At 40.6% G+C, this 21027-nt stretch overlaps 1 long non-coding RNA gene across 1 annotated transcript; it reads right to left on the reverse strand.

Annotated features, from left to right (window-relative positions):
• Window positions 1-488: 488 nt before the first annotated feature.
• LOC116782402 lies at window positions 489-14292 on the reverse strand. Its single transcript, XR_004355227.1, has 5 exons — window positions 14190-14292; window positions 4077-4196; window positions 3872-3988; window positions 3193-3356; window positions 489-1375 (listed from the first exon to the last, which is right to left on the reverse strand). It is a non-coding gene; the product is annotated as an uncharacterized LOC116782402 (long non-coding RNA).
• Window positions 14293-21027: the final 6735 nt, after the last annotated feature.

Raw genomic sequence — 21027 nt, forward strand, 5'->3', positions numbered from 1 at the left:
GCAGGTCATTGACCATTTTCCCTTGGATTATAGGGGCTTCCTTCTGCTCCACATTCCTGTCTTCCAGCTCACCGGGTTGCATACCTAGGGAACAACTGGTCTTACTATTAAAGACTGAGGCAAAGAAATCTTTAACCATATAAACATTTTTCCCATCCTTTATCACTATGTTTTCCCTGTGTCCAATAAGAGATGGAAGTTCTCCTTACCCCTCTGTTACACTCTGGTCCAGAAGCTTCAAACTCTTACCTGGTGTGCACCTTAGATTTCAAAAGATTTCACCCACATGAACTCTTGCAAATTCTTTGATACCTTGAGTTCACATCTGGAAAAGAAACTACATATTTTTCTCTAGGAGATTTCTTTTAATTTGGTGAGAAAATAGGTGTTTTGGCAAAAAGGGTTTTACAAAAATAACATGCAACTTCCCAAAAGCATTACAACAGATTACTGAGACTAGCAAGACATAGCAATAAGGGAACCTCTGTTACACCCAGCAAACACAAACCCCATACAACTTAAGCGAGATACTCGCAACTTAGGTGAAATACAGAAAATAGGTGTTTAAGTTGCTCACAGGAGTAAAGGAAGAGAGACTAAGAGAAGAAAGAATAGAGGCAGAAAGAGAGGAGAGAGATATATTTCCCACTCTGGAGGTCACACATTGACAGGCCAGGAGGGTAGAAGCCAAGGGGAGATGGAGACCAGATGTGTTTGTGTACAGGCTCTGGCCGCTCCCCCTAGGTGGGACCTTGGGCTCACTGCCAACCACTGTCCCCCCAGGCAAAGTGAGGGGTGCCACAGCCACCCAGGGCCTCTGGGGGAGTGCTGTGGATGGGCCCCCAGGTGGCCTTATTGACTGACAGCCCAGCCCCATGGCTTTCCCTGCCATGTGCTCTGCATGAGCACAGCTGGTTTGGCTCCAGGCCTAAGCCTGACCCTTCTTCTCCCCACCCAGCACACACAGGCAACATGATTTATTAACCCACCAGTCAATCTGGTGAGATATGAATCCCGTCTCTGACACACTCCTTTTGTGCCTAATGTATTTATAAAAGCATTTGGTTTTGTAGTTTATGGCAGTAGCCAGATTAGGTTTTCCTTGGGCTTTGCCCTTCTAATTTTCTCCATGCATACTCTCACAACATCCTTGCAGTCCTCTTGAGTTGCCTATCCCTTCTTCCAAAAATCATAATTTGTTTTTTTTTTTTTTTTTATCCTTGAGTTCCATCCGAAGCTCTCTGTGCAGCCAGGCCAGTCTTCCATTTGAGGCAAGGATAGAGCTTAATCCTAGAGCTTGGATTAAACTGACTATAAGAAGCTCACATTTTGGCACATGGGGATGGCCTTTTTCTGAGTCTATGTGACTTCCTTCCTGAAAAATATCATAATACTCATCATAATACTTACGAGGTGGTGGTGGGAATACAAAGCATTTAAGAGACAGACACCATTACCTCTTATTTCAAATCATTGTATTTTGATTCTGAAGGGAAAATTAGGATGTGCTATTAAAAACATGGATTTCTTTTACCTATAACTCTGTCTCCTAGTGTGCTTCCTGTGTCAGATAAAGCATTGCTAGTCAAAAATTAAATGAATATATGCTGCACCTGAAGTTCATACAGCTGAGTTATTAAGTTAGGAGGAAATAAAAGCAGTTAACAAAAATAACTTTTGAAATAATAGGTTGATTCAGAATTCCTGCCTCCATTTGTGAAGGGGATAAACAGGTACTGGTTTTGCTTGTAAAGTTGTGTATCCAGGTGTGGGAAGTCATTTTGACTTAAGTCAGTCATACCAACCTCTGTTTGTGTTCAAAGGGACTCTGAACTCAGTAGATTCCTTCAAGGAATAAAGTTCTTGGAAGTTACTGAACAGGTTAACAGAATATTAAGATATAAACACATTCACAAAAAAAAAAAATCTTCCTTATTCCTTTATCAGGTACAATTTGGCATTTTTGAGTACTTGCTTGCACAATACCAAAGAGGGCAATTTTCAGTTACTATCTCAGGCTATAAGGGTATAGAGATAAGCTATTTTTTCTGCCATTCGATTTGTGAAGTCTAGTGTGCTCACTCAGAGATTTGAAAGAACTGCAATAAGAGAATTTCTACCTGTTTTACATAGTAAACCAAAATAACAGGGAGTCTTCTGTAGCTGATTAGATCAGGAAAGAAAATCAGGAAGTATTCAAAAAATAGAAAAATTTGATTTGTATTATATTTTTTAAAGGAAGATAGAAGAAAATAACAATATTGCAATGGCAGCATTGTTCCAAGAGGGAAAACAAAAAACAACTCTTGGATGGAAGTGGGGGCTCTGTTTTTTTTGGATTCACACAAATAAAAATGCATGTTCTTCCCTAACTAGTAAAATGATAAAAGTATAAAAAATATTTTTATTGAAACTCATCTGTTTGCTTCAAGTTGTATGCAGGTGAGTGCTTTTTTGTGGTTTGTTTTTAATAAATGTTTGCTTTCATCGAGCATTACGGGCTTCTGTGGTTTAGAATTCCACCCATGTTACTATCACTTGTATCTAGTCAAGGCATATAGAATAAGCAATGCCTCATTATAACTCCATTTCTGGATGATGTATTAATGGCTGCCATAAATGTGACAGAAATACATTAAGGATAGTTTTGTTTAAATTTGAAAAGCAGGAATCAGAAACGTGCTTTAGAAACTGCTCACACCTGACAAATCAGAAGTATTTTCTGAAGCCTGACCCATGTGTTCCTAAGGCACTGGTTTCAATGAAAGCTAAACTACTTTTCCCTTTAGGAATTAGTTTTAGAAACTTTAGGAAAACTACTGAGACTTAAATTTGAAAATTATATCCAGATTTTGTGAAGACAGGTCATTACTTAATTGTGCATCTGTAGATTTCATGTTATTCCCACATATAATGATAAGCACAGACACATTTCTAGAGTTCATAATTGATTCAAGCATTTAACCTTAAAGACCTTGGCCAAATTTGAATATATTTCCCAATTATATACATAATATTAAATTTAGAATTTCATTACGTTATGCATGATACTATTTTACTCTATCATATGAAATTTCCCACACTGAAACCGGAACATCTACATTAAATTTTGCTGTATTTAAAATGAGGCAGGTACATTGTATTGGTCATTATAACATTATTACATTAAAAAAAAAAAATCAAGATTCTGACATGTTAATCTGTTAAAAGCCAAACATGTCTCTTCATACTCTTAGTTTTAACCTTCTTGGACATCTTGTCCTATAGTCTGTCTTCCCCATCACCTAGAGTTTCTTTACCTCTCCATTTATGAAGTTGATTTGCTGTCAGAATACTCACTTGATTCTCTTTTAGTCCTTGTAACAAACAGGGAAATACCACCTCATTGCTGGTGAAACAACAAAACACTAGGAAAGAGCCACCCAGCAGCTGCAATCCTAGAGATGGACTGCCCTCATACACACTGTGTATGCTCTTAACCCCAGTCTCTCCTAGAGTGACATTAGCACACATGCATGAGGAATAAGTTGGATGCTAAGTATTTTTATCATTAGGAAATTCAAAGTCTGTTACATCCATTCAGTTGCAAGAATGTAATTTTTGCTGGGTTTTATGTCTAGTTATTTGTAAATATCAAATATCAGCATCCCCAAATTAAGTGCTTAAGAATAATCACTACCAGTCATATACCTCAGTTTAATGAGAAAGACAGCACTTATATGACAAAGACAGCACTTTCCAGAGGTGTCCAAGCCCTTAAACAGAAAAGGGTATCCTTTCTTTAATGGTAAACTATGTTAAAGCATTTAAATGACATACACAATGCATTAGGAAATTCAGGTACTGAAAACACATTGAGAACATTTCTTACCTTCGGTATTTCCTTTTGCTTTCTTGGGTATCTAAAACACAACCCCCATGCTGATGTTGTAGTTTACCAGCACTTCTAATCCACTCCATATGTGAAGCTGCAACCAGAAGTCTATGTCTGTCCAAAATTCAGATGGATAAACAGACCTTTAGGGAATGGTTTATTTTAGAAGGCAGCCAAAGAACACATTAGTGTCACCTCTGACCTTTATATGAAGTAGCCTGAAGAAGGGAAAAGCTACTTCACATGCTTTCCTTTCACCACGATCTCTCATGTTGACCTTTCAGCAGTCCTGTCACAGCAGGAAGATCCAGGGAAGGCTAAGCTGAAGACACAATCCATACTGTTTCTTTCAATAAGCAGCAAGAAGAAACTATTAACAAAATTAGATTGCAAGCACAATAAAGGAGAGCTTACTATCACAGACTGGTAATAGATTTTGTTTCCGGTTTGGCAGGATTATGTTCTATCTTTTGCCAAAGGCTGCTGAGGCAGGTGGAATTACAGATGCAGAAACCAAAGTCCTGCTCATCATGGGTCTTCTTTCTTGATTTATCTGTTCTACAGGACTTCAGCTTCAATAGGAGAAGCTAAATTATCATTTGTCAATTTCAATCAAGGTTATAATTTAGGGCTTAGATTTGGGAGATATAAATACAAGTTCTAAATTCTACACTCTTATTCCAATGCACCTGTTACAAATTAAACAGATAAAAGTCCTAAGCTTTAGCATAGTGACTTATCCTTGGAGAGACTCAAAACCCAGCTGTGTCCTCAGCAGCCTTCTCTAGGTAACCATGCTTAAAGATGCTCCAGATTTCCCCTCCAAAATCAACCATTCTGTGAATTTACTTACCGCCTTCTTGTCAGAGCAAGCAAAAAGTTTCAGCAACCACAATAAAACCAGTGGACAATCAACCAGCCCTGTCCTTTCTGCTTGCAAAGCAAATTCCAAGATAAGTTGAACCAATGACCACTGTCCTTCCCTGGCTCTGAACCCGTCTCTTAGACAGCATCACATCCAAGTTTGCTTCCCAGTGATGTGTGAAGGTCACAGCACAGAACACAGATGCAGTATTTGTTGGGCTTCTAATTTATTTAAACATATTTATGAAGATAATCCTTTACATGTGATTACTGAGTGTGCAGAAGGAATATAGGATGAAGAAAAATTCAGAAAGCAGTGTTCCCAAAAAAGGGGAAGAATGGCCTGATACTGTTAAGCATAAACACTGGTAACATGCATTACCTATAACCAAGTGGCAATGCAGGAACAATTCTCTCTTCTTTCTTTCTTCCCATGCCTGAAGAGGATGTAACTGCTTTTTATATTTTATTATTTTCTCTGTGCTTCCATCAAAAATGCGATATTCCACATATTTGTTATTTTCTTTGCTGTTCCCTAGAAACACTTTGGCACATCTTGAACTTACATTCTTTTAATGACCAGTAATTTACCATTTGTGGTTTAGGTTTGTACCCTTGGTGCTGCTGATATTGTCCTGAACTTGTGCTCTCAAGGCTTTTGCCATCATCCTGTGGCTGTGCTCTCATCAGATCTTGCTATAGCACGAATGAGAGGTGAACTGATTTTCAGCCAATTTCTCCTCCTTTCTTTATGACTTGGTTTAGTTGACAAGGCAGTGTTTGGTCAAAGGTGGGACTCAATGATCTTGCAGCTCTCTTCCAACCCTAATGATTCTATTATTCTATGACTGTGAGGCACATTTCCCAAAGCATCTGAGGAATGGCAGCTCACAGCTTCTTACAGTAAGAACACAGAGTAAGGGGAGAACTCCACTGTCCTATAAAATCAACCCTTCTAATTTATGCTGTTGTACTTACAGTTGAAATAGCAGTGCCAAGTACTAACTCACCCATAACTAGGAACTGTCCATTGCCTAACTGATATTGGTAATAAATATTAACTCAATTCACTAGAGAGATCACAGTGATTGTGAAAGACTCCAGAGCCAAGGTAATGGGAACCATAGTCTGGTTTTACAATGTAAAAACTCTGAATGCTTCACAGGTCAGATATTACTTCTAATCCAGCTTCCAAATGTTGTAAAAATGTTTATATTGATGGCCAAAACATGTTCCTCCCTAATACACAGTTAATTGAGTTATGTAAGTAATACACCAATAACAGATGCTTTTATCCCATTTTGTAGAATCACAGAATGCCTTGGGTTAGAAGGGACCTTAAAGGTCATCTAATTTCAACCCCTCTGCTGTGGGCACGGACACCTTCCACTAGACCAGGTGGCTCAGAGCTCCATCCAACCTGGTCTTAAACACTTCCAGGCATGGGGCAGCTACAGTTTCTCTGGGCCATGTGTTCCAGTGCCTCACCACCCTCACAGTAAAGAATTTCTTCCTAATACCTAATCTAAACCCACTCTCTGAAGCCATTCCCACTTGTCCTGTCACTCCAGGCTCTTGTAAACAGTCCCTCTCCTTTTTTCCTGTAGGTTCCCTCCAGGTACTGGAAGGCCTCAAATAGGTCACCCCAGAGCCTCCTCTTTTCCAGACTGAACAACCCCAATTCTCTTAGTCTTTTTTTTTTTTTTTTCCTTTTCATCTAAGAGCTACTCTCACAAGTTCAAGCCCCACACCACTAGCCAGCCTGGTTAGTAAATCCTAGTAGCACAGGCGCATGAAAATAATCGTTGATACTCAGCTCTGCGGGCAGAGAGTATTTGTGAACACACCAAACCAGAAGAGCTCACCTTGTACAGCCCCCTGCACCACAAAGTGCCTCAAGATCAGAAACAGGCTGTGCCAATTACCTGCTGTGACCTCTGCACACCCGAGTTCCGACCAAACCCCAGTTTAAAAGTGTGCTGCTGTGGAAAGACCGGCCAGTAATATATTTGTAATGTCGGGTAGCAAGTCTCATGTATTAAGAGACTTACAATCTCCTTACTGCAATATGTATGATTCAGATTAAGATATCTTTAGCACATCATTAAAAGAACTGTCTAACAGTTCCTTTATTTTCATAACAGCTACAGCATAACACATAGTAGTCTAGTTTCCCAATATGATTTTTTAGCTTGTATTCTTTGCCTGTATATCTTTATGTAAAAAAACCTCTCACATTTTCTTTGATTGCTCTGCTTTCGCTAAATTAGGATGCCTTGCAGAGAGTCTTGGGAAAAATAACGCTCCTTGATTAAATACTTTTAAGATGCATCAATAACTCTTGTCACAATGAACACATTATAGATCAGAAATTACCATCATGTAATATCTCAGCCTATGCATTGTACTCCATACAGTATGGAACAGATCATGTCCTAAAAGTGAAATTATGTTATTAATAGGAGAAGATTAGAGACAGTGAAAAGACTGGGGCTTAACCCTGAAAATAGCTTTTTCATCATTTCTCAGGAAGGAGATTCTACTCACTCTGAAATTAAAAATACATTGACTTCAGCATTAAGAGGATCAAGCACTAATAAACAAATCAATATATCCACCTACCCTTTCAGTTCTCCTTTATTCTCAGCTTTAGAAAAAATCTGACCCAATTTGAACACAGAAGCACAAATCACTGCAATGTATCATGTACCTTTTGTTGCTCAGAAAGAGCACCACACACTCAATTTCCTATTTTTATGAGATACAAGAACACACAAGTGTTGTTCTAAACAAACACATTCCTGTGCCAGATACTGTATAACACTATGAAACAAACCTGATCTCAGCTACCCAAACAGTTTTTACAGGTGAGGTAGTCTGGATAGAATCAGGAATCAAAAGTAATTGAGACATAAGTGAGTATAGGTTAAAGTAACAGAATAAATTAGTCAGAATAAAGCAGTGTGAAACTACTGATAGCAAAGAGAATATGAGCACCAGGGGTATCAAGGCTGAAATCTTGTGCAACTTGAATTGGCTTATGCTTGTTCAAAAATTCTGAATATCATCCTCAGTGTATTTATCAATAAACTGAACAGATTCAGATCTTGTTACCCGTGTTTAAGATACATATATTAAATTCTTGTGATATCTGCTTCAAGAATTATTTAATCCATTAAATACAACACAAAAAAGTTAGTTAAGTCTTAATATGGACTACATAAGCTTTTGATTGCCTCTTCAAACAAACTCTAACAGGATACTTTACAGTTGATGTATCCTCCTTGTTAGCACATAGCATTGATATGTGCTACAGCATTATGCATGAAAATAAGCATATTTAAAATAGAAATAGGTTGTTATGCTTTGTTGGAAAAACACCTGTTTCTTCTCTTCTTCATGACCCACTTACTTTACAAAATTATTACCAAATACTCTGATTTTCTACTCAGATTCCAGATGCTCATAATTCACGTAGCTTGTGTACTATTTAAACACTTTAATAACCTGTGCCATCATGAACGTGAAATCTAAACATTTTATGTGTCCATGCATCAGTGTAATCATTAGATAATAGTGCTTTAGCACTGTCTTATTGATTGACAGAAAGCAATACAAGAAATAATAATAAAGGATAATTTGTTCCTGAATGCAGTTTACAATGTAGCAGAACCTTGCTTTGATTATTATAAGAATAGCTTGCCTCTCCCTAGTAAGACACAATGCAGTAATATCATTCCCACAAGGAATACAAAAGAAATCCATGTTCTCCATATTGTCCTGGTTCACATGTGAACAAAAGACCAGAATGCTAGCTGCATTTATAGCACAGCACGTAGAATAGAGTAACAAGAACTACACAACGTTTTAAAAGTCACACACAGAAGCACCAAGGTGAGTTGAGGTACTCCTGGCTTTAGGTAAAATCCAGTAGAATTACTTCTACTACATACAGACACATGTATACACATACACACATATGCAGCTATGGATCTATGCATATGCCCACTATGGGCATTCTGATCATCAAATCAGATCTTCCATCATTACAGACAGTCATTTATTGTGACTAGTCTGGAGTCTACAAGGAACCTGTGTAATCTGTATTTTTTTGTCCTCCTTAAAGTCTCTTTCTTAGGAGTCTTTAGTATTTTTACTTAAGAAATGACAGCAATGAGGTTTCTGTCAGTTACTAATGCTTTCTGATTCATAACCTTTTTAACTCTGAAGAAGGTGAGGTTAGTACAGAAGTTTTGAGAGTTGTTAGTGGGTAGGGAGGTTTAGGGCTTGTGATACAGATTGAGCAGATACTCCATATTACCTGTGAGACAGAAAGTATTCTGAGGGCGAAAAAAATAAACATCTATATCTTTTTCTTAATATCTATCTACTTTGAACATCTGGAAATTTTACAGTGTAAGGACTTCATGTCAGAGTAGTTAAAGACTTTCTTTGAGCCCCTCTGTTTACCACAGATTCACATGACAACTAAGGAAGATGGAAGTACTATGGACAAAAATAATCCTTAGTTTATTACTAATAATTCATCATCTCTAGTACTTTCTACTGTCTGCTGATAACTAAACAGAGAAAATTTTCACCCTCGTTGAAAGTGTCAAAATATGTATCAGAAATACAGATGGTGTGGTGCAAGAAGGGTTATGATTATTAATAATAAAATTCTTCGGTCCCTTATCTTAAGCTGGTTTTGGACAAAACCCATGAGCTACCACTTGTCCTGCTGATAGCTTTCAAAGTAAGTATTTTTATTCAACAGAAGGGTACCCACATGCAATATCCAAACCCATGCATTTCCTATTCAGTGGATGAACTGAGGCTGATATAATTAGGAGATGAACACCAAATGTTTCTTAAGTTGTTCACCCCTCCTAGCCAAGATGTGGAATTTTACTCACCCCACAAGCATAAATCAGCTGCTGCCTCTGTTCAACAGAATATTCTTACGTGAGGATGATGGAAACAATTTAAGCTGTAACAGAATAGAGAAAATTAAGGAGTGGGGGAGGGAGAGGGCAGAGTGCATTTTGGATGATTGAAAATATAGTTCATTGTTTGACTGTGCACACAAAATAAACCAAATTTCATTCACTCATAAATATCCCCGTTGTGAAATACAATTATCATCCCATCTTGCCTCCTTAACCTCTCATTGAGAGTCAGTTCTTTGAAACTGACTTGGTATAATGGCAGGTTTTCTTTTTGGTGTGATTGCAAACGTAGTGAATGGAGTTTCTGTCAAGTGATAGAAAGAATGACTCAACTTTAGTCTTGAACTACATGGGAATTGGTTTCAGAAATGGTGGGGGAAGGGATCATTATATAGAGAATCAGAGAAACTAGCTTAAAAGGTATAGCCTAGATACTCCTAGGTATTTGGAAAAGCCTGCACAGAGTGTCTCCCTTACCTCCTAAGCAGGCAGTTAGAAGAACAATGAAATTGCTAGGGTTAATTTTCTATTTAATAAAGAACATAACGAATTTTCAGGTTTTTTTCCACTCCCCATATCACACTAGAAATTCTTTCCATATATCATAAGAAATTAAGGGCATTTTTTCCTATCCAATGAATGTGTACAACATGAGGTTCAAAAATATCTAGGCTCTCATATGTGCTTGTTTGTTAAAATTTCTTAGGTATTCAAAACCCCTTGTCTTCTCTGTTCTACTCTTTATTCTAACTACTGATTTTTCTTTTGTTTTAAACTCTTTTAAACTAGTTTAAAAAGCACACAGCTTACCTTTTTCAAATTTACAACCACTACATTTGACGTGATATACACAGTGCTAAAATAGTTTTACTTTTCATAACTTTGTCTTTCCTAGTCTCTCCATTTGTCTACAAGGTGCTTGCAACAAAGTAGAATGAAAGATTTCTGAAATGTTAAGCTTGCAACTGAAGTAGACAATACCTCTGATTTTATTTTCATCCAGGTATAAAATTTAAAACAAGTAGAACATGTAAATGAAGAAGAAACTGCCAAATGTAACTCTGGGTTCAATACTCAGGCTTCAGATTTGTACTTGGAATAACCCACAGTATAGTATCATTCAGTGTACCATAACTTGAAAGTCAGCATGGTACAACAGGAATGTGATTCTGTATATTTGCCAAATTTCATCATCCTGAAATAGTTCATCAAACATGCTCACTTTCATATATATTTTATACACAAACTCTTTAAAATTTATACTCTTTGAAAAAAGATTGTCTTATTTTGGAAAATACCCCAAGCCTGGTGACATTTTTTTACAGGAATGTTGCTGCTATTGTAGGGAGAGGAAAGCATTGCAAACTTTCTGAAATGGTGCAGAACACAGAAGTACTCCATTACCCTCCTACAAGGTATTCCATGATCAGCTCAGGCCAGCGAGAGGCACTTTCACTATTTCTGGCTTCTGGAGTACCAGCTTCCAAATTGGCTCATAAATCATCTCCTGGGGACACTTTTAGGATTGTTCAGACAAGGTGCTGAAGAGGGAGGCAGTCATTAAAATGGAATCAATTTCCCCCAGAACTGGTATATAGAGAACCAAGCACCGTTATCATGAAATCACTCAACCTACATTAAAGTAAAAGCTCAAGGTTTTGTTTACAGTATCCAGAAAGAGAAAACTGACACATGTTTATCTAATCATGGCTGAAAAAGCGAAAAAAGACTGTGAATAACAGATTTACTCTACATTTAACACCAAGTGGCTAAGCCTGCACTTATTTGACTTGTTGTAGAAGGATTTCCTGACACACTGTCACAAACTGTTCTGCGAAAAAAATCCACATTTATACATGATCAGCAATGTTTACTTTGTGAATACACCAGCTTTTACAGTTAATTTCCTTTTAGTATTCTGCACAGGGTTTAAAGTGATTTAATCTTTCTCTTACTCCAAATAAAATAAAATGTAAAAAACCAAACTTACTGAGGAAATATTTTTCTCTTTCTCTAACATACAAATTAAAGAAATTCCTTGGTGGTGCAAATGTTTATCAGATCAAGTGTCATCTCCTGTACCCAACTGTACTCCAACAGCTGCTTACAACAACACAGTCCCAGTCTCTCATCATTCCCTATATTCCCTGTCTCCAGTAGAGGCTATATTTCGTGTTTGTATTTTAACAAACATACTGGTAAAAACTTTTCAGAGGTTAAAGGTATCTAGTTCAAGCTCCTGAGATGAAATATTAACCACTTCAAAATAACAGAGGCTTGGAGGTAACCACACACATCCACTATCAAGAGATACTGTAACAGATATTTTGAAGTCAGTCACTTGAAAACACCAAAGATTTCAAAAGAAAAGTGGTTTGGCTAACTAAGATTGGAACATTTATTTTAGAAAGGTCAATAATGTTCAGGTTTTGCCCTCCACGACTCAAGAAATTCCGTAAAAGAAAACATTTTCCAATTTTCCCTGGATTCTGGAAGAAATTTTCACTCTATTTTGATTTGCACTGATGTAACATTCCTCCTGGAAATGTGAAACCTCGTTTTCTTTTCAGATATGAGAAGTATAAACAAATACCACCTGTAGTCATTGAAAAGGAGATACATTCATATACATATGAATTCATACACACTCCTATTATGCAGAAGGGGATAAACACAGTTAAAAAGTGGAGAAAATTTTGAGTTTCCCTAATTATATTTAGTTCCTGTTCACCTGTGCTGGACAGATCTGTTCACATCCAGGATCATAGCATCATCATAGAATGGTTTGGATTGGAAAGGACATTAAAGTCCATCACATTCCAACTCCATGCCATGCATAGGGACACCTTTTACTAGACCAGTCCAGCTTTGAACACTTCCAGGGATGGGGCAACCACAGCTTCTCTGGGAAACCTGTGCCAGTGCCCCACTACCCTCACAGGGAAGAATGTCTTCTTAATATCTAATCTAAACCTACTCTCTTCCAGTTTGAAGCCATTCCCCCTTGTCCTGTCACTACAGGCCTTCGTAAAAAGTCTCTGTCCATCTTTCTTGTAGGCTCCCTTCAGGTGCTGGAAGGCCACATTTAGGTCACCTCAGAGCCTTCTCTTCTCCAGGCTGAACAATCCCAATTCTCTCAGCCTTTCCTCATAGCAGAGGTGCTCCATCCCTCCGATCATCCCCATGGCATTCTTTGGACTCGCTCCAACAGCTCCCAGTCATTCCTGTGCTGGGGACCCCAGAGCTGGAGGCAGCACTGCAGGTGGGGTCTCATCAGAGCAGAGGGGCAGAATCCCCTCCCTTGACCTTGGAAGAACCAAGGAAGCAAAAGTCATGGTGAGAAGACAGTACTTTTTATTCTCTGTGGACAAGACATTAATGTTTCCAAAGATGTCTTATAGGTGATGGTACAATGTCCAAAGCAATTTTTTCATTGCTTTGTCTTATGCTGATGCCATAGGAACAATAAATTAGGGGGGTTATTTCTGCTCACAAAAAAAGCTTATTTACTGTTATTGCAGATTTTCAGTGCGGATGTGCTCTTGTATTGCAACACCAATACATTACCTCAGCAAAAAGGAAAAAGTAACTGTAGGTATGAGAAATTACATCTAAGTAAAAGTACTGTATACAATCTTTTCTTCCAGAATTAAGAATTCCTTCATCTATACCAAAGGAACATTGCAATAGTGGTATAAACCCCAACAAATAACCCATTTTGTTCCACAAATGTAAAACCTTTTCTATTTAGCAAATCTTGCAAGATAGTTTGTGTGCCACTTTGTGGCTTTTGTCATCTAGTGACCATCACTGTCAACAGGGCTGGATTTTTATATCTTTTAACATGATATGGGCACTTTGAGGACATGTTTACTGCATTTCAAGGCACTGTGTGAATTATTTCGGTTCACGTTTATGTATTTATTGTCTGACATGAAAATTATGTTGCTGTGAAACAAATCAATCCTAAATTAGCTTTTCAATAAATTTAGGTGTATGTGAAGCTACTGGGAGAGCAAAACTGTGTTTGCTATCCATATGAAGTATTAGAATGTTAATAAATTGTTTTTCATATAACGGTAAAATATTACACACTAGATTATATGTTAAATGTACTAAATGATATAAATTATATATTTAATGATACAAATATGAATATTTATTTATTGATATATAATTATAATGTATAATTATATATAATCATATATTTTATAAATATATAGAATTCTGTGGTTTTATAATAATAGATCTCACAATTAAAAGTTACAGATGAGTTTTCATCCTCTGTTCTGAAAATGCATATGAATTATATCTTACCAAAAGGTTTTAGAGAGTTTTACCCTAGAAAATAGCATTTTATAGTGAATTTTAAGTCATTATGGTCATTTACTGATATAGTGGAAAACAAGTATCAGACAAAAGCCATCATTTTAAATAGTTGTAATACTGCATGATACCACAGACTAGCAGGAACCAGAGCAGATCGTTCCTAGGTTACCTACCTGCCATTCTGACTGATGAAGACCTGTCCTGCATAGGATATAAAATGAGGTCAGAAATAAAATCTAATGACCTCCTTCAAGAAAGCTGCTGTTCCTGCTCCCCAGCTGCTTTGGGCAGGGGCTGCCCAGCCAGCTACGTGCCAGGCACAGGGATGTTCAAGGAACTGGGGTACCATAATCAATCCGGAAAAGACCACACGAACACTGAGGGGGCTCAAGGACAGTGGTAGCTTCAAGCAACTATCACCATTTATTTATTAAGGGTGGTTCATTCTATTTATATGTTAGGTAGGGAAGGATCTAGAAAGAGGGAGGAGCATGGAGAGGTCATAACCAATCAGGGAAGGAAGGAGGGAACATGGGACTAACAGGGACCAAAAAGGGAAACACCTGCGTTGCAGCAAATCTTGACCAATGAGAAAATAGGGGATAAACGTGAGGGGGAAAATGCTGTAATACTTGGTAAAACCAGGGGTACAATAAATTCAGTGCATGTGTTAACAGTTTCTAACAGTCTCGTTTGGTTAACAGCCTCTGTTCTGATATGGTCGCAATGTAACACTTCACAGCATGTTCTCGTCTGCTGTTGCCTCAGCCAGCGTCCTTCATAGCTGCTGTTTCCAAACGAGAAATTTCTCCTCTTCACCACAGGTGCCTTCCATACTGGGGGATTTAGGGGACACTTGCCTGTGAAAGGGCTGAGCTCGGGGACCTCTGGGGCCACAGGCTTGTTGTGGAGTGGCATCAGCACCCCTGGGAGCCCGGCCTCTGCACCCCACAGCCCTGGGATGCCACAGTCCTGCACCTCCCAGCATGGCATCCCCCTGGGACTCTTTGCAGCACCCACAGCTTCCACACCATGCACTCACCTCCAGGCACTCTGCTCCCATGGGGCCCATGGCACCCCGGCACCGGTACCTCACAGAAAAGACCCCACCACCTCCACACCACAGCCTGTGCCGCCCCCTCCACACATCACCAAGAGCGGGGGACATGGCCCAGTGCCCACTGCCAGCAGCAGGGATCCGGGCAGTGGAAGGATTGTTTTGCTTGGCTTGAGTGTCTTGAAGGGCATGGGGTAGTGCCATGAGGATGGGAAGCAAAGCCCAGAGCGCTTGGAGGTTCAAAGCCTTAAACATCAGCCACTCCAACTCCAAAAGCTTCTCCCCAGATCCTGACTGTAGCACTTCCCAAGACTGTCATGGCCTTTGGGAAATCAACTGGAGTTTTGCATCCCTGTGGCCTGATCCCGGCTCTCGCCCCAGGAATCCCCTTGGCTCTAGCAGGAAGGGGAGCAGGAGGTTTCCTGCCTGCTTTGGTGGCAGCGCTGCAGGGGCCGGTCATGTCAGACCCCCCTCTCCGCTGGTGACAGCTTTGCTCCTGGGGACACTGCTCTGCAGCAGCCCATGAACACCAGGAGTGCCCAGTGCAGGACCTCTGCAAGTGGGACCCCCCCTCTGTGCACAGGTCCCCCCAGACAACCCCGGGGAGGCCATTCCAGCACCCCCAGACACCTCCAGCCCCGGGAACCCAGAGCAGGTGGAAACCACAATGCTGCAAACACTGCAAGGGCCCAAAGCAAATACAAAGAAAGCTGGGGTGTGAAAAACAAAGAGTATTTATTGACAGAAGAGCAGCAAAACCAACGAACCACAGAACATATTTACATTATAAGAATCTTTATTAAAAACAACAACCTACAAAACATATTTACAATTCAACTTATCTAATAGCAAAAAGTCTATCCAACGTATTTACAGGAGGAAAATGAAACAACGACAACTAAAACATATGTACAGGGGTCAATTTCCTCTCCGGCATGTCCGTCAGTCCTGGAAAAAAAGCAAGGGAACAATCGTTCCAGTCAGGCCCTGCTGGGTGTTCCATGTGCCACCAGCCTGGGAGCCACTAGGCAGAGGGGGCCTCTGCCGCCAGGACTGAGCCTGGCTGGGGATGGGAGCTGGGCCCCAGGCGGTGGGACAGGGGTCGTGTGGCCCAAAGCAGGCACAGGGCAGGGCAGGGGTGGTGGCTGTGCCACCAGAATCCAGGGATGTGGCACTGTGTCCCCGAGGGAGGTCACCCAGCACAGCCTTGCCCCAGCCTGGCAGCAAGAGACCCACTCTCCCTGTGGGCAGGGAATAGGGCAAACATGCCTGTCCTGCTGCTGGAGGGTCTGTCCTCATCCCAAAATCATCTCCTCTTCCTCATCGTGCTGATCGACATCCATCTCCTCCAGATCCTCTTCCAAATCTATCTCCATCTCCTCCACAACATCATCTAAGTCGACCTCCATCATCTCTTCTGTAGCCACTACTATGTCAACTTCCATCTCCTCTTCCGTGTCTCTCTCAACCTGCATCAGGTGGCACAACCTCAGGGAGGGGTCCCTGTCCCACACCATCCCCACAGTTCTCCATCTCACTTGGGCAGGTGTGGGGGCCCAGCTCCATGGAATGGCAGTGTACCTTCCCTGGGACAATGGTGCCCATCCTGCAGGAGTGGATACCAAACTCCAGACAGCAGGTGGAGTTCAGGACTGGCGGGCGTAGCAGGGGCAGCTGACGAGGGCGCACTGGCACAGCCGAAGGCAGCACTGGCAGCAGGCGAGTGGCTGTGCTGTGCTCATCGCCGGGCACTCGCAGTTCCAGCTGGAACACAGGCTCTGGGAGCTGCGATGTCACAGGAGGGCCAGGGCCACTCCAGTGTGGGTGATGGGGACCACGGAATGATGGAATCGTAGGATGGTTGGGCTTGGAAGGGATCCTAAAAATCATGTCCTTCCAACCTGACCAGCCTTCCATCAGACCAGGTTGCTCCGGGCCCCGTCCAACTGAGCCTTGAGTGTTGCCTGGGATGGGGCATCCACAGCCTCTCTGGACAACCTGTGCCACTGCCTCACCACCCCCCAATAAAGACTATTTTCCTAACATCCAGTCTAACCCTACCCTCTTTCAGTCTGAACCCATCCCCCTTTGTCCTGTGACTACAGTTCCTGATGAAGAGTCTCTCTCTGGCTTCCTTGGAGGTCCCTTCACAGACTGGAAGGTTGCTCTGAGGTCTCCACACCATCCACTCCAGGCTTGGGAAGAGCCCCAACTTTGTTAGCCTGTCTCCATAGGGGAGTTGCTCTAGTCCCCTTTGCAACTGTGGTCTCCTTTGGATTTGCTCCAACAGTTCCATGGACTTCTCATGTTGAGGACTCCAGTGCTGGGGGCAGCACTGCAGGCGGGGTCTCCTGAGAGCGTAGCAGAGCAGCAGAGTCCCCCGCCCCTACCCTGCTGCCCACAGTGCTGGGGATGAGCCCTGGACACAGGAGGTTGCTGGGCTGTGAGTGCACATGGCCAGGGCATGTTGAGATGGAGGTCTGAGGCTGGTGTTCCGCTGTTGTTCTCTGTGGGCTGCACACAAGCATCACACACCCGTCTCCTCACCAGCCATCGATGGTTTTCCGCGTTCATAACGCAGGTCACAAACCAACTCCAGCCCTGCTGCTTCTTTTGGAGCCTCACAGTTAGATCAGAAATGCACTGGGAAAATTCTCAAGTTCCTGATGAAGAGTCTCTCCTCTCTGGCTTTCCTGGAGGCCCCATCACAGACTGGAAGGTTGCTCTGAGGTCTCCACACAACGTTCTCTTCTCCAGGTTCAACAGCCCCAGCTTTCTCATCCTGTCTTCATAGGGGAGGTACTCTTAGTCCCCTTTGCAACTCTGTGGCCTCCTCTGGACTTGCTTCAGTAGTTCCATGGACTTCTTATTTTAGTGACCCCAGCCATTCTGAACTTGTGACATTTATGTGCTTAAAGTCTATAGCACTGCCAGTGAAGGAAGCTACCTAAAGAAGAAAAGAGCAGCATTATCAGCAAAACTTATGATACTCATTAAGTCTTTTGATTAGCATAGGTGAATTTAATTGCTCTTTAGAGCCTGGAAGATAAATTGTAAAACCTGAATACAAAATTAACAAGATCACCTCAAGAAACTGTTGGCTCCTTATTGACATCCCTGAAAATAAAATGGGGATTCATCAGTTTTGAGTAATGAATTTACCATCTGTGCTTATCCTAAACTACTTCTGATAGAGTGTCTGAACTTCATAAATATTCCTGGGTAAGCAACTCTCATGTTTTCCCACATAAGAGAACAGATAAATATTCACAGTTCCTTTTTTCTAATACAGAAGTAGTTAAAGTAGTCAGCTAGACTAAAAGCATATTTCAGATCAGGAAACCTTGCTTAGATTCATAGAAAAGATCTCCAGTTTGCTGTATGAAATCAAAGGGGATACCACCTGCTTCTTAATCTGCTTAGATAAAGTATTATTCAGACCCTATCTCTGTTTTTTATCCATTTCTGAGGTGCACATTCTTTGTCTGACATCCTCCCTTGTATCTACAGCTCCAGTCATCTGAATGGCTGAACCCTTTAACACCTCTAAAGAGAAAGCAATAGCCAGTGCAAAGGATGTAAGAGTTTAACAATGAACTTATTAAAACCTTTTCTTTTGGTATAAAAACAAGGAGACTAGTGAAAAAAACCCCCAAATGTTATAATGATTCACCCTGTTTTTTAACTTTCCATGAAGGCCAGGTTGGATGGAGCTCTGAGCAACCTGGTCTAGTGAAAGGTGTCCCTATCCATTGTAGGGGAGTTGGAACTAGATAATATTTGAAGTCCCTTCCAAATGAAACCATTTTTTCTTCTATGATTCTTTGATTCTGGAGCCTTTATACTATCTCATCAGAAGGTCAAAGCCCCTCCTTAGTGTTCTCCAACTCTGAAAAAGCCATTTCACCTGAGAAACATCATCTCTTAAATCTATTGGTGGCCATTTACATCCAGCTTTAAATACTAGGCTTTTTTTCCATCATAAGAAGCTTTAATGAATATGCTGGTACATAACATAACTGTTCTTCTGGTAAACCTCAGTGCCTCCCAAGGTGAGATTACTCAGATGTGATAGAAAGGACATCAGTCTGTTAAAGTGAGTCCAGAGGAGGCCACAAAGATGATTAGTGCGATGGAGCACCTCTGCTATGAAGAAAGACTGAGAGAATTGGGATTGTTCAGCCTAGGAAAGAGAAGGCTTTGGGGTGACCTAATTGCAGCCTTTCAGTATCTCAAAAGGGAGCCTACAAGAAAGATGAAGAAAGACTATTTACAAGGGCCTGTAGCGACAAAACAAGGGGGAATGGCTTCAAACTGAAAGAGAGTATGGCTAGATTAGATATTAGAAAGAAGTTCTTCCCTGTGAGGGTGGTGAGGCACTGGCACACACTGGCTTCTCTTTCCCAGAGAAGCTGTGGTTGCCCCATCCCTGGAAGGGTTCAAGGCCAGGACGGATGGGGCTCTGAGCAACTTGGTCTAGTGAAAGTGTCCCCTGCCCATGGCAGTGGATTGGAACAAGATGGTCTTTAAGTCTCTTCCAACCCAAACCATTCTATGATAACTTTTGATGGCCTTCTTAAGGATTCATCCAAAAGCCCAAGTTTTTGCCAGAAGAGCAAGACACGTTCCCTGAACTACAGGCTGCATTGCTAAAAAAAGTGATTGAGGTGTTCATTATTTCTGAAAGGAGATACAAAGGTGAAGTTTCAATTAAACATGAAGACAACATTGCAAGTTCCTTCTGCTTTGAACAGTGCTGCTTGGAATGCAATTCACTGTTCTTTGACAAATGCAAAGCCCACATTTTCAACACAGCCAAAAAAAAGCTACTCTACAGGGGTGCTGTATTGCAGAAAAAGATGGTCTGTGATCTTCTGAGATGACAAAGGGAGTTGGCCAAGTATTTACAATCACAACAGAGTACCTTGGAGAAAGAAAAGAAATAACTACTAACTAAAGCTTGAAACAGCAGAGGAGTGCATTATCACTGTTCAGTTCCTCTCTTCCAGAGTATAACTTCTACTCCTGGCTCCATCGAGATAGAAGGAATAGGACATATATAGAACAGAGGAAGTCATCTTGTACAAATAAGCCTGTAGAAAAATAAATGGCATTGTTACACTGTCAATACATAATGGCACTGCCGTATCAGCTGTCGACAAATCTGTTTTAGCACCAATATTCAATGAAAGCACAATGTAAATAGTAAACCCATCCAAGCAAGCCTCTAGTAGTTTTATATTTTGAAGAGAGAAATGTTCTTACTCTAAGCTAGTTAGATCTGTAAACTGAGCACAGAATTAATTTTATGCCAGCAAATTACTGGTTTTAACAGGTTATACAAGGCACAGAGCCATATAATTGCTTTCCAGTTGAAATATGCTTTCATTCAAATTGAGGGAATGAAGTTAGCTGAAGGTGCAGATGGGGGCGGGGGGACCACATCTTATCTGTGCAATGACTTGTTCTTTACAGGTGGTTGGTTCAAAAATTAGCAGCTATTTTTTTTCTGCAGTAATAAATTCTAATATTTGAAGAGAGCAAGAACAGATGGATTGCCAGTTCATTGCCACTTGCCACAGCACAATGAAGATTTAATCTTTATGATGAGCAATTCACTCTTTACATAACCACTATACTAGAATTCCAGTATTAAATCTCATCATCCCATATTAAAGCAGACTGATTTCCTACACTTTATTTAATAGAGAGTTTGGTTTTATTTTTCTTGATATTATATACAAGTTGCTCTAAGACATTTTTGCCTTACTTAAACTATGTGTCACCTGTCAAATAAGTGCTAAAATACAGCAATAATGTTATAGTGATTTGAAATGCATGCTTAGGTGCAGAGCTCTTAATCAAAGAAACTAAAAGCTCCTTATCTTTTTAGGTGCAATTCACACATTTTTATTTTGCAGAAATAATTTCTGTTGGTTTAATGAGAAAGGTTT

Source organism: Chiroxiphia lanceolata, chromosome 2 (assembly GCF_009829145.1).
Source record: "Chiroxiphia lanceolata isolate bChiLan1 chromosome 2, bChiLan1.pri, whole genome shotgun sequence".
NCBI classification, from domain to species: domain Eukaryota; kingdom Metazoa; phylum Chordata; class Aves; order Passeriformes; family Pipridae; genus Chiroxiphia; species Chiroxiphia lanceolata.